Genomic DNA, 15,044 nt, shown 5'->3' with positions numbered 1-15,044 from the left:
TGTGTGTGTGTGTGTGTGTGTGTGTGTGTGTGTGTGTGTGTGTGTGTTTTCATCCTCTGTGCTGTTACTGCCAAACTGAAGAGAAATAAAAGTATGAACTACATCACTAATGCCCCTTTTCCATTAGTACCGGTACGGGCCGACTGGACCCTACTTGGCCCGGTTCTGAGGCTTTTCCATTAGTACCAGTACTTAGCACCTGTTACTATTTTCAGTACCCTTGGCTCTGTGGTTCTAACCCGAACGAAGAGGTACTAAAACGTGACGTCAGAACACTGACGGTCACTGATTGGTCGGGGGCGGAGTCGGGGGCGGAGTCACTGGATCCTTCAGAAACTTTTCAAAACAATGATCCGCCATTTGCAATTTCTCGGACTGGAGCAGCGGCTGGACTTATTTTAAAGATTTTAAAAACAATACTGACAACATCTTGGTTTAATGCCGACGTGCTGGCGTTTTTTGTGCTTGGTGGCCAACGATATAATTCAGAGCAAGCTGGATGGAGCTCTGCTGGTGTACCCCGATCCTCCCTCCGGAGCCTCAGAGCGCCAGGCTGGGCAGGGCATCATCTCCCTGGCTCCGAGTTCCACTGGTCACAGCGGAAGATTCTTCATGTGCTGACTCGGAGGCTCTGGTTCCGGATACCAGCCTTGTGTGCTCAGAGCTCCGTAGGTCACTGCGAAGTTGGAGATGGGGACTCGCAGAAGGCCGTTGCGAGACCCCGGCCGCGCGTAATCATGAAGGACGAATCCCGATCCCACCCGGCAGTCAGGCGGACTGGACAGTCTGGGACGGACTGTGGAAGCGATTTTTAAATAAACTAATTTTTTTTTTTTATACAAAAAAATGTTTTAAAAAATTGCTGAAGTGATTAAAAAAAAAGGTTTGTTTTTTTTAACACGTAAAATGTTTTTTAAAATCGCTTCCACCGTTCGTCGCAGACCCGTCTCTGTCCGCCTGTCTGCGCGGGTCGGGCCTTCATGATTACGTGAGGTTGGGGTCTGGCAACGGCCTCTGTGAGTCACCAGCTGAGCTCTGAGCTGGGAAGATGACGCCTGCCCGTCCTGTCTCCGGAGGAGAGGATCGTGTGAGACCAGCAGAGCTGGTCATAAAAAAAATTAAAAAAAATAATATTATATATATATATATATATATATATATATATATATATATATATATATATATATTCTTTTAGCATTGAAGATTAAAAAAATAAAATAAACTGTGCCAGCTTTATCATGAAATCCTGTTTTCACTTTAATTTAAGGCATTTTGGGTTTTCATGAGCTGTATGCCATAATCATCAGTATTAAAACAATTAAAGACCTGAAATATTTCAGTTGGTGTGCAATGAATCTGAAATATATGAAAGTTTCATTTTTATCATTACATTATGGAAAATAATGACCTTTATCACAATATGCTCATTTTTTGAGAAGGACCTGTATAAAACACTTTGACCTACAAAACAAAAATGAATAAAACAATTTATGCAGATTATTATTATTTTTTATCAAAATGAGGAAGTCCAGATCAATGAGCACATTCATCGATAAAACTAAAAAAAATGTCAACATGTAAGCAGAAAGAGGAGCAGGTAACCCTCTCGCTTTGAGTTACTCTTTGTCACCTGCGTGCTGTGGGTGACAAACGTCCAGATCATCAAAAAACAGCAGCTTAACTGAGGAGGTGAATTAATTTTGTTAGCAAAGAACAGTCCTAACATTTATTAAACATTACTTCTGTAAACTGTGCTTTGACAAACAATCAATAAAACTAAAACATTTTGTCAACATAAAAGAGGAAAGAAGGGGCAGGTGTCGCTCGTGCTTGAGTTTACTCTTTGTTGCATGTGCTGTGAGTGACGTCCAGAGCGCATGGACATGAAAAGTCCAGAGCGCATGGACATGAAAAGTCCAGAGCGCATGGACATGAAAAGTCCAGAGCGCATGGACATGAAAAGTCCAGAGCGCATGGACATGAAAAGTCCAGAGCGCATGGACATGAAAACAGGAGCGGAGGACGGAGGAGGTGACGGTCGGAGTTTATTTATCGTGTCAGCAGCAGAGGAGAGACATGGTTCATGCATGGCCCCCAAAATGACAAGGCAGCCATATTTGTTCATAACTTTATTATTAGGAATGCACACGACAAAATGAGAATGGTGAAAAAAAAAAAATACTCCCTGCGGCAAAAAAAGCATGTTTTCTAGGGTCACACGCCCCCCCCCCCCCCCCCGCATTGCCCCGGACCCCCCAGGGGGGCACGCCCCACTATTTGAGAAGGACTGCTTTAGTGATTCAATTTAATTCAATTCAGTTTATTTCTAAAGCTCCAAGTCACAACAGAATCGTCTCAGGGACTGAACAGAAACATTCATATACAAAATAATAATTAAGCATTATTCATCTGAGGAGCAGCTCTGAGTTTAACTCTCATCTTGAACCAGCATGAAGGCGACAGTGGAAAGAAAAAACTCCCTCATGAGGAAGAAACCTTTAACAGAACCAGCTCAGGACAAGCGGACCATCTGCTTCAACCGGCTGGGTTTGAGAGGAACAGATACACAATGGCAGATCAAGACTCATGTTAAGATAGAAATAGTATCAAATGAAAACTATTAAATTGTAACAATTCATTTAAAGAAATTAGGTCAATTTGTCCTCCAGTAGTCTAGCTTAAGTAAGCTTAATTCAAATTCCAATTCAAAAATACTTTATTAATCCCAAAGGGAAATGAATTGTTGTTGTAGCTCATCCTGGTTTCATTAGAGTTGTTCTATATGCTGATAGTTTTGGGCAGGAAGGATCTCTTGTAGCAGTCCGTCCCATAACAGATCCGAAGAAACTGGCTGCAGATGCCAATCCATCCACCCAGACCCAGCAGACCTCTCGTCCTCGTAAGACAGCATAACAAGCCAACCCTAACTACAGGATTTATCAAAAAGAAACGTCTTAAGTCCGATCAAAAACTGGATAATGTGTCAGCCTCACGGACAGAAACTGGAAGTTGGTTCCACAAGAGAGGAGCCTGAGAACTGAAAGATCTTCCTCCCATTCTGCTTCTGGAAACTCTAGGAACCACAAGTAAACCTGCAGTCTGAGAGCAAAGTGCTCTGTTAGGAAAATATGGAAAAATAAGATCTGTAATACAGTAGTCCCTCATTTATCATGGGGGATCTGTACCCTGATGCCCCACGATAAGTAAAAAACCACAAAGTAGGAATAATAATACAAGAAGTAGTTTATTTTGGTATATATATATATATGTGTGTGTGTGGGGGGGGGGGTGTAAAGACGTTTTAAACCCTTCCCACACTCATGCAATATTCTAAACAATGCTTCTAAACTATAAACGCTCTAAAAGACACAGCACGTCATGATTTCAGCTCCCTGCCTCCTCTGCTCTTTGCCACCTGCAAGCGCTCTTGGCCGCGCCCACTTTTCTGCTCTGCATGGTGAACAGCTGATCAGCTGCAGCAGGAAGTTTATCCTGTAGTATGGGCTGCACAAAGGTGCAGGAGGTGCTAGACAATTTAAAATAATTTATTTTAGATACAAGTTTCATGCTGATTGTGCAGCTCATCCATCAATCAGCCAATTGTGTATCATGTCCACTCTCATTTTGAAAAACCGTAATAGAATGAGTCTGCGATAAACGAACCACGAAGTAGCGAGGGACAACTTTATAAGATGGAGCTAGGTTGTTGAGAGTTTTGTAGGTTAGAAATAAGATTTTGAATTCAATTTTGGACTTGACAGGGAGCCAGTGGAAAGAAGCTAAAACTGGAGAGATATGATTGTAACTTACCTTTCTAATTTTTGTTTTGTCATAAATTGGTTCATAAGTATTTATTATTCTGTTGCATCAATGACACAGCCAAGGCTTTTATTTTGAAAGGCATAGAACGACAACATGTCTTAAATTAAGTGTTGCAAACCGTACAGCACAGGCACAAACCACAGGCGTGAACTCCCATGTGTAGAGAGAAAGAGTGCTGCACAGTTAAAAGGAAAAGGTGCATTATTAAGGTGTTATTTTAAGCTGGTTGATGAGGGAACAAGGTTGGTACTGAAGTTTTGTTTTTAAATGTACATTTAATTATATTTCACAGAGTACTGTATATACGTTGCTACTAAGCGCAATGGTTTAGTTTTGCCCACTAGATGGGGCTCATGTCCTTTAGTAATTTATTCATGTTTTATAATGCAAAGGGTTACAAGCTTCAATATTGTATGTTATATAAAATCACAGAAAGTTGTAATATGGTGTGTCTTGTTTTTTTTTTTACAGGAAAGGTTAAAGGCAACATACTGTTTTGAGTTACTAATAGCATTTTTATTTTGTATATATTGTAGATATTACGGTGTGTTCACATGCAAGGCTGTTCAATAAAGGGATTGTGAACCATCAGTTTGAGAGACCATCTTTTCAACCGGGGGACACTACAGTAAGAGCTTGACCCCAAGCTGAGAAGAGCTTCACCCACACTCAGCATCAACCACTCAGTGAGAGCCACTTCAAGGTTCCAGCTCCACGGTTCCAATTCAATTCATCCATCCATTATCTTCGGCTTATTCCAAAGTCAGGTCGCAGGGGCAGCAGCTTGAGCAGGGAGGCCCAGACATCTCTTTCCACAGCCACCTCTTCCAGCTCTTCTGGGAGGATACCAAGGTGTTCCCAGGCCAACCAAGAGACTTAGTCTCTCCAGCGTGTCCTGGACCTTCCCAGGGGTCTCCTCCCAGTTGGACATGCCCGAAACACCTCTCTAGGGAGGTGCCCAAGAGGCATCCTTACCAGATGCCCGAACCACCTCAACTGGCTCCTCTCGACGTGGAGGAGTAGCGGTTCTACTCCAAGTCTCTCCTGAATAACTGAACTTCTCACCCTACCTCTAAGGGAGAGTCCAGCTACCCTGCGGAGAAAACTAATTTCAACCGCCTGTATCCGCAATCTCATTCTTTCGGTCACTACCCAGAGCTCATGACCATAGGTGAGGGTAGGAACATAGACCGACCGGTAAACAGAGAGCTTTGCCTTACAGCTCAGCTCTCTCTCTTCACCACAACAGACCAGTACAGAGTCTGCAATACTGCAGATGCTGCACCAATCTGTCTGTCAATCTCACACTCCATTCTTCTCTCACTTGTGAACAAAACCCCAAGATACTTGAACTCCTCCACTTGAGGGAGAACCTCACCCTCGACCTGAAGAGAGCAATGCAGCCTTTTCCGGTTTAGAACCATGGCCTCAGATTTGGAGGTGCTGATTCTCATCCCAGCCGCTTCACACTCGGCTGTGAACCACTCCAGTGAGAGCTGGAGATCACGGCACAATGACGCCAGCAGGACCACATCATCTGCAAAGAGCAGAGGCCACCTAACTGGAAACCCTCTGCCAGTTGGCTGCACCGAGAAATTCTGTCCATAAAAGGTATGAACAGAATCGGTGACAATGGACAACCCTGGCGGAGTCCAACTCCCACCCTGAAGGGGTCCGACTTACTGCCGGCAATGCGAACCAAACTCTCAAACCGCTTGTATAGGGATGAACAGCCCGTAACAATGGGCCTCTAATCCCATACTCACGGAGCACCCCCCACAGTGTACCCCGAGGAACACGGTTGAATGCCTTCTCCAAGTCCACAAAACACATGCAGACTGGATGGGCAAACTCCCATGACCCCTCAAGGACCCAAGTGAGGGTAAAGAGCTGATCCAGTGTTCCACGGCCAGGACGGAACCCACATTGTTCCTCCTTGATCTGAGGTTCGACCAACGATCGGACTCGCTTCTCCAGTACCCCTGAATAGACCTTACCAGGGAGGCTAAGGAGAGCGATGCCCCTATAATTAGTGTACACCCTCCGGCCCCCCTTTGTGAAGAGGGGAACCACCACCCCAGTCTGCCAGTCCAGTGGCACTGCCCCTGATGTCCATGCGACGTTGCAAAGGCATGTCAGCCAAGACAACCCCACAACATCAAAAGCCTTAAGGAAATTAGGGTGAATCTCATCCACTCCTGGAGCCCTGCCACCTCTGAGCTTTTTAACTATCTCAGCAACCTCAGCCATGGTTATGGACGGATCAACCCCAAAGTCCCCCGACTCAGCTTCCTCCATGGAAGACATGCTGGTGGGATTGAGAAAGTCGAGAAATATTCCTTCCACCTCCCGACGACATCACTGGTTGAGGTCAACAAAAGCCCACCTTCACTGAACACAGTGTTAGTAAAGTGCTGCTTTCTCCTCCTCAGCCACCTAATGGTTTGCCAGAATCTCCTCAAAGCCAACCAAGAGTCTCTATCCAAGGTCTCACCGAACTCCTCCCACATTTGAGCTTTTGCCTCAGCAACAGCCAAGGCTGCACACCGCTTGGCCCTCCGGTACTCCTCAGCTGCCTCCAGAGTCCCACTGGCTAACAAGGCCCGATAGGACTCCTTCTTCAGCTTGACAGCCTCCCTAACCCGGGGTGTCCACCACCGAGTTCGTGGATGACCACCGCGAGAAGCACCGACAACCTTGCAGCCACAGCTTAAGGCAGCTACCTCAACAAGCGAGGTGTGGAACATGGTCCACTCAGACTCAATGTCCCCCACCTCAGCTGGTGGAATAAGGTCCAACCCCTCTCAAGGAGATCAGTTCCAGAGCCCATGCTGTGCATCGAGGTGAGCCCAACTATATCTAGACCTCTCAAACTGGCGCACAGGCTCAGGCTCCTTCCCTACCAGAAAGGTTACATTCCATGTCCCAAGAGCTAGCTTTGGTAAGCCAGGGTCAGAGTGCCAAGGTCCTCACCTTCAGCCACTGCCCATAGTATCATGCACCTGACTTTTATGACCCTTCCTGCAGGTGGTGGGTCCACAAGAAGTCCAATTCAATTCAATTCAATTCAGTTTATTTACATAGCGCCATATCACAACAAGTTGTCCCAGAGCACTTTACAGAAACATTCACATACATAGAAAAGACAATTAGTAAAGTTCTCTATCTAAGGAAGCCAGCAGACTCATTGAATCTTCACTTCATCACAGTCTCCCATCCTGAGCAAGCACAATGGCAACAGTGGAAAGGAAAAACTCTCTTTTAAAGAGGAAGAGGAGCCTTCATGCTCCGTTCATCAAAGGAGGCCTACAGAAAAGATGCAAGCATATCAGGAAGAGGAGGTCCATAGAAAGGAAAAACGGCTTCTCAGAGTTTATGATGAATGGAAAAAACAAGTACGTACAAGAGGAGAACAATTAAAAGGAGATATAACAAACAGTCAAATTGCAAAGTTGCACATGAAAGAATCTCAGGTGTATATGATTATGATAATGACAAGGTGAAGATAATTCTCCGTGAGCTTTTAGATCCAGACTATGCTAAATCTATTTACAGTTCCTCGGTCGCGCATTCAAGTAAACACTCTACTGCTAGTAAGTCATACTCTGCAAGGTCAGTAGTAGCTGTAAAAAAAAAGAGGTTCAAGTCAAGTTAAGTCAAGTCAGATTTATTTATAGAGCACATTTAAAACAGAAACTGTTACCAAAGTGCTTAACAAAAATATCACATCATCAAATAAAAAGTAGCAAGATATATTTACAGCACATGGAATAAAAATATAAACCGAAAACATAATTAAAAACAATGAAATACTAAATCAGATCACGTTGTGTCAAAAGTCAAGGAAATAATAACAAAAAGCATAAACTCAGTCAGAAACAATGAAATACTAAATCAGATCTGATGACCTTGTGTTAAATAGGAATAATAACAAAAGCATAAACAGAATCAGCATCAATGAAAAACTAGATCTAAATCCAATCACCCTGTGTTAAATGTCAGTGAGTATAGATGTGTTTTTAGGAGAGATTTAAAAGCAGAGACTGAGGTGGCCTGTCGAATGTTGATGGGTAGATTGTTCCAAAGTTTAGGGCCCACGACTGAGAACGCTCGATCTCCTCTGAGCTTCAGCCTGGTTTTTGGTACGGCCAAAAGCAGCTGGTCTGATGATCTCAAAGCCCGAGAAGGAGCATAAGGATGAAGAAGGTCAGAGAGGTATGAGGGTGCAAGGCCGTTAATGCACTTGAATGTCAGCAGGAGAATTTTAAAATCAACTCTGGCACGTACAGGAAGCCAGTGAAGAGAGGACAGAACCGGAGTAATGTGCTCAAACCTGTGAGTTCCTGTTAGTAGCCGAGCTGCAGCATTTTGTACGAGCTGGAGACGTGAAAGTGAAGCCTGACTAACCCCAACATAAAGCGAGTTACAGTAGTCCAGCCGGGTTGTAATAAATGCATGGACTAGTTTTTCAAGGTCGGATCTGGACAGAACGGACTTAAGCTTTGCTATCTGCCTTAGCTGAAAGAAGCTTTTTTGTAGAACAGAGTTGATCTGTTTATTAAACTTAAAGTCAGAGTCTAACACTACCCCGAGATTGGTAACCGACTGCTTTAGATGTGGCTGAAGGGAGTGCAGGTTTACAGGATCAGTGACAGTGGTAGAGCTTGGGTTAAACACAATGACCTCAGTCTTCTGATCATTAAAACTCAAGAAGTTTGCAGCCATCCAAGTCTTGATGTCATCAAGACATTTTAGCAAAGGGTGGATGGAGCAGGAACTGTTTGGTTTTAAAGGCAGATAGATCTGAGAATCATCGGCGTAACAGTGAAACAAAATACCATGTTTCCTCAGGATTGACCCCAAGGGGAGCAGATACAATGAGAACAGAAGGGGTCCAAGAATGGAGCCTTGTGGGACCCCACAGGAAAGAGGGACAGAAGCAGAAAAATGATTGTCAAAGTTAACACAGAAACTCCTGTCACCCAGATACGAACGGAACCATTCTAGCGCCACCCCTGTAATCCCAACCCAGTGTTCTAGCCATGACATAAGGATGCTGTGATCAACAGTGTCAAATGCAGCAGTAAGGTCGAGGAGTACCAGGATCACAGACTGACCAGAGTCATTCGCTAGCAGAATGTCATTACAGACCCTTACTAAAGCTGTCTCGGTGCAGTGTAGTTGTTTAAATCCTGACTGAAAAATCTCAAAAATTCCATTTACATTCAAAAACCTGGTTAGTTGACTAAAAACTATTTTCTCCAAGATTTTAGAAAGAAATGGAAGTTTTGAGATTGGCCTGAAGTTTGAACAAGCTGCAGGGTCAAGTCTGGGTTTTTTAATTAATGGAGTTACCACTGCATGTTTTAAAACATCAGGGACCACACCTGTAGCCAAACTGCTGTTAATAATGGCAAGAACAGAGGGTCCAGTTGATGGTAGAACCTGTTTAAAAAATGCAGCAGGGATGGGATCAGCAGGGGAGCCTGAGGGTTTCATGAGACCAACTACATCATTTAAAAATTAGAGTGAGATGGTTCAAAGTGACTGAAGACTGCAGAGCAGGGGACAAGAACTGAAGGGTCGGCTGTGGAGTGTGGAATTGATGACCTAATCGACTCAACCTTTTCAACAAAATGCCTGACAAACTTATTACAGGTGTCAACAGAGGCCTCAATGGTGGCAGACTGAGGCACGTTTAGAATGGTGTTAATGGTGTTGAAAAGAACGTGGGGGTTGTGACTGTTTGAGTTGATAATTTTTGAGAAATATTTGTTTTTCTCCTGTTTAACGATGGTCTGATAGGCTTTCCAACATGATTTTAACATCTCAAAAGACACCTGAAGTTTATCTTTTTTCCATCTACGCTCAGCTCTCCTGCACAGGCGTCTTGCCTCTCTTGTGGTCTCATTTACCCAAGGGTGGGGCGTGCGTTTTCGATTCCTGAGCTTTAACGGGGCGACTGAGTCCAGGATCTGTACACAAACCTCCTGATGCTGAGAAAGCAACTCCTTTGTAGTAAGACCCGCAGAGAGTTCAGAGTCTGAAACAGAATTACCTGCAAAGATGGAAGAGAAGAGTGTGGCGGTGGAAGGGTTAAAAATCCTACAGGGTTTGGGTGTGGGGGGATGTGCAGGTTCACAAATCAAAGAGGTGTTGAATAAAACCGGTTTGTGGTCAGAACAAACAGTGTCACCAATTTCTAAATCAGAAACAGACAAACCATGCTTTAAAACTAAGTCAAGAGTGTGGCCCTGCTGGTGAGCCGGACCAACAACACTCTGCACAAAGTTAAAGGACTGGATGAGGTCTAGAAAGTCCTGAGCTAATGGTTTATCAGGGCAGCACACGTGGATATTAAAGTCTCCTAAAATCAAAACCCGATCATATTGGAGCAGAACACCAGTTAGAAAGTCAGAGAGTTCATTTAAAAACTGTTTATGGTATCTGGGGGGTCTGTAAAAAATAGCACACAGAACTGGGTTGGAGCGGCCCAGCTCACAACAGAGCAGTTCAAAACTTGAATAATTAGCTGAACATGGAGCTGTCTGCAGTGCAAATGTTTCTTAAAAACAGCCAATAATCCTCCACCACGACCAGTTGTCCTTGGAGCATTGAAAAAAGAACAATCCAGAGGCAGTAATTCCAGAAAAACACTGAACTCACCAGGGCAGATCCAAGTCTCAGTGATGAAAAGAAAGTCCAGTCGGTTGCAGCAGAAAAAGTCATTCAAAATAAAAGTTTTATTAGCCAGCGATCTGGCATTTATCAGGGCCATCCTCGTAGAATCCACCACAGGAGGAGATGGTTGCAGTGTCCAGTCCAGCGGCCTCAGATTTGCAGAGTTAGACGCGCGCCTCCGGCAGGAAACCCAGCCGCGCACAGGCCCAATGTGATGACGAGACCCCGACAGCGGGACCAGACAGCACGCCACAGGATCTGTACAGCGCCAGGATCGGAGGTGAAAACGCTTACCATCAGCTGGAGAGGATGATTCAGAGGCAGCAAGTAGGGCTTTCAGTTTCACCAGCCGGCCAGCGCGTTTTCCACGGCGTCTGGAGCGATGTCTCCGGGGAGGCAGGTGCGCGCCTCGCTGCAAGTAAGCAGGCACGTCCGCCAGGAGCGGGGGGACAGTGGGGGTCCAGAGTTACGCTCATAATGATCAAAATAAGCGACGTTGGTGCCACAAAGTTGAAGATCCAAAAGTTGTTTTCGTTCATACACCAGCAGAGCGTTGACTTCACAGATGAGAAATGAAAAAAACACCAAAAATACGAACACCATCAGCAGAGGTGGATTGCAAGCCATGTACACAGGCGCCATCTTACTGTAAGTAGTAAGAGGGTAAGAGGTTGCATCAGAATTAGCAGCCAAAGAAGTAGCGTATGAGGCATTATACGGGGGAGTGGTGGCGCAGAGGTTAGAGAAGGTGGGCCTGTGATCAGAAGATCGCCGGATCAAGCCCCGGTCCCGACAACATCTAAAATGTGGGTGGGGTAGGTGAAGCACCCACACCTGCCCCCACCCTCATTCGCCCCACCTTGGGCCAATGAGCAAGGCCCATAACCCCCATCTGCTCCTTAAAAAGGTCTCCCTTGAAAATGAATTCTCGTGGCTCAATGAGACTACCTGTATAAATAAAGGCTAAATGAAAAAAAATATTAGACGAGGAAAAATATAAGGAAGAAATCAACTTTTAGAGGAAAGGCAAAGAAAGGAGCTTGAATATCAAAAACGTGAGTTAGAAAGACTAAAGGCTGAAAAGGAGTTGAAGGCTGCATGAGCTAGAACAGGGGTGGGCAATTATTTTTTCCATGGGGCCACATGAGAAACAACAAATATTGTGGAGGGCCTGCACAAATGACTTTTTCATTCAACCTTTATTTAGACAGGTAAATCCCATTGAGCCTCGAGGACTCATTTACAAGAGAGACCTGATTTCAACTTAACTCAATACTGCATAATAATAGTATTTCATTATTAAAAGCAGTACATAGCACTGTTTTAACAAGCTGGTAAGAGTATTTGTTATGATTAAGCAACGAAAAAGCGCGGTTTCCTTACAAAAAAGTCATTTATTCAATTAAATTTCCCAGTACAATGGTAAACTGTTAACATTTTTACCATTTGTGACGTTATATTAATGATCATTTTCAGTCACATTCACCCCAAAACTCATTTTGAGTTTTATATACTGCTGGAAAAAGTTCTTAGCTTTGTAAATATATCACAATATTGTCTTTGTACTTCAAATATTATGAAACATCATATAATAGTGATCGTCACTGAACTGTGATTTCGAGTCCCGGTTCTTTACGTGCCTACATTTGTAGTCTAAACATCTCATTTGGTGTTTTTCAGTTCTTTTTTCTTGTTTAGTGAGAGAAGTTTAGTCTCTGTTGGGCTTTAACGGAAATGTTAAAGTCAGGTTGAAGGTCTAAGGTGGAGATGTGAAGCAAAGCTGACATCATCAGTGAGAGAGGATCTATATCTGGATTTGGTTAACTTCATTTGTTTACATATGTATTTTGTAATTCCCCTTACGGGGGCCGGTCAGAGTCAACCAAAGGGCCGCATGTGGCCCTGGGGCCGTACAATGCCCAGGTCTGAGCTAGACTAATGACTTATGATCAGGAAATAAATGGTAAATGGACTGTACTTATATAGCTCCTTTCTATCTTATCAAGATACTCAAAGCGCATTACACAACAATCTGTGCCTCATTGACCCATTCATACAGCACTCTACTAGATCTCTGCAAAGCTAATTGAACAAATCATTCTAAAGAGACTAATCAGTGATTTATCACATTCATACACCGATGGGACACACATCAGAGGCTATAAGAGGTTCAGTGTCTTGCCCAGGGACACTTCAGCATGTGACTGCTGTTGGATTCGAACCCCCCAACTCTCGCATTGGAGGACGACTGCTCTAACCACTCAGCCACAGCCGCCAGCAGTGTTCACACTGTTGACTTTAGCAGAGCAGCTCAGAAGGCCCCCACAGTTTCTGCTCCCATTCAAGTTCCTAACAGTAATGTAGTCACCTCATCTCCACAAGCAGGTGTCTTTTATTTAGCCCAAGCAGTACAGGACAGTGTATCCATGGACAGATTGCCAATGCCAGAGCCCTTCAAGTTCACAGGTGACCCAATACAGTTCAATGAGTGGAAAGCTTCATTTGCTGCACTCATCGATAAAAGGAACATCTCACCTGCTGACAAGCTGCACTACCTTAAGAAATATGTAGGAGGTTCAGCTCAACAAACACTTGATGGGATCTACAGAAACGACAGTGACACATACAGAATGCATGGGAACGCCTCAACCAAAGGTATGGGCATCCATTTGTTGCACAGAAAGCGTTCAGATAAAGGCTGGCAAAATGGCCAAAGATACAAACAAAGGACTCTACAGGATTTAGGTCATTTGCTGATTTCATTCAAACATGTCAAAACAAGAGGCTATGCCACACATCGAAGGCTTAAACATTCTCATCAATTGTGAGGAGAACCAAAAACTTGTTCAAAAGTTACCAGACTGGGCAGCTGCGAGATGGAATCGTCAAACTACGCAGTTCATGAAAGAAAGTGGAAAGTTTCCCAATTTAAAGCATTTTGCAGAGTTTATATCCTTAGAAGCAGAAATCGTGTGCAACCCAATCACATCATTTCAGGCTCTCCACTCTACAGACTTTACTACAATCACTGGTAAAAGTTACCAAAAGGAAAAAAGGCCCACCTTCAGTGATCTACACACAGAGACTGAAAACACAAATCAAAGGTCAAAAATGTTAAACCACCATGCATGCTCTGTCAAGACAATGGACACAAACTTCACAATTGCCCACAGTTTAAAGGCAAATCACTTGAAGAACGAAGGAAATACATAAAGGATAAAAAACTGTAATGGCTGTCTCAAACCCGGACACAGTGCAAAGGACTGTTGTTACAGACTTGGCTGTGAAGTGTGTAAGAAAAAACAACCCACATGTCTGCACGACTTCAACTATGACAACGATAAATCAGCTATATATCCAATTCAGACCAACACAGAACAGGCTACAACTACCATGCCTCTCAAAGCAGAAACCAATGAACAGTACATATGCACGTCCATGACTGTACCAGTATGGGTTTCGTCAGAGCAACATTCAGGTACAGAAAAGCTTGTTTATGCATTTTTAGACACCCAAAGTGACAGTGTTCATTGACCAAGATGTGTGTAATAGTCTTAAAGCTAAGTCTACCCCAATAAGGTTAAGGCTCACTACAATGCATAGTAAAAATGCTATTATGCCAAGTGAACGTGTCTCAGGTCTCTAAAGCCTGGTATCCACAGGTCTGGTTCTTGTTGTAGCCTGTTGTGTCCGGTTCTAGTGGGACCTCTATTTTTGTGTCTCCACTTTGCCTATAGTTCCCGTTTAGTGGGCGGATTGTTCACCTCTAGTGGGCGGATTATTAATATCAACGCACCTTACCAGCTGGTGGCGGTAGTGCTACATTAAGCTCTTTTCTAAGCACCACTAACATGTATTAGAAGAAGAGCTGGAAAACAACACACAACCAAAATGGATGACCTCGATGACCTTGAAGCAGAACCAGCCGCACAGCCCGTCCTGGTCTCTGTCCCACAAGATGGAGAGCAGGGCCGAGGTGTCAGAGATGCTCTGATGGAGTACCTCATGAGCTGTAACTTATCCTAATTCCACCCCTTAATCTTTTTTACCTCCCCAGCCTTCCTTAGATACAAGTGAACGTTAAAGTGTTGATTTGAAAATAAACATGGATTAATAATTATTCGTTTGTTTAATGTACAGACATGCCTTATTACCAGGTTCGTGTAAAAATGGCAAAACAAACACTGCTGCTGTGCTTCTATCACATATGCTGCGTTTTTTAGTGGCTGTAGTTTTAGAAAAACTGTATACTCCTTAATTTTTGTTTTTAACAAAGAACCAAAACCTACAACAAGAACTTTATATTTGTTTATGCATATACACATTAATCTATTTTAATATTTATATATATATATATGTCTTCAGCCAGAGACTTCTTCAGATCCCTTGTAAGACAGACGCTACAAGAGATCCTTCCTGCCCACAGCATCAGCATCTAGAACAACTCTTTAATGAAACCAGGATGATGAGTTACATTTAATTTCCCTCTGGGATTAATAAAGTCTTTTTGTAATTTGATTTGTATCTATGTATGTATATAT

General features: G+C 43.6%; 1 protein-coding gene across 1 annotated transcript in view; it reads right to left on the bottom strand.

The window, feature by feature from the left end:
* Positions 1–15,044, bottom strand: part of si:dkey-69o16.5 (Alpha-aspartyl dipeptidase-like) — a 24,953-nt gene that overhangs the window by 7,837 nt on the left and 2,072 nt on the right. The window lies entirely within an intron of this gene.

Source organism: Nematolebias whitei, chromosome 13 (genome assembly GCF_014905685.2).
Source record: "Nematolebias whitei isolate Nwh7 chromosome 13, NemWhi1, whole genome shotgun sequence".
Lineage (NCBI taxonomy): Eukaryota > Metazoa > Chordata > Actinopteri > Cyprinodontiformes > Rivulidae > Nematolebias > Nematolebias whitei.
This window is presented reverse-complemented; position numbering and strand designations above follow the sequence as displayed.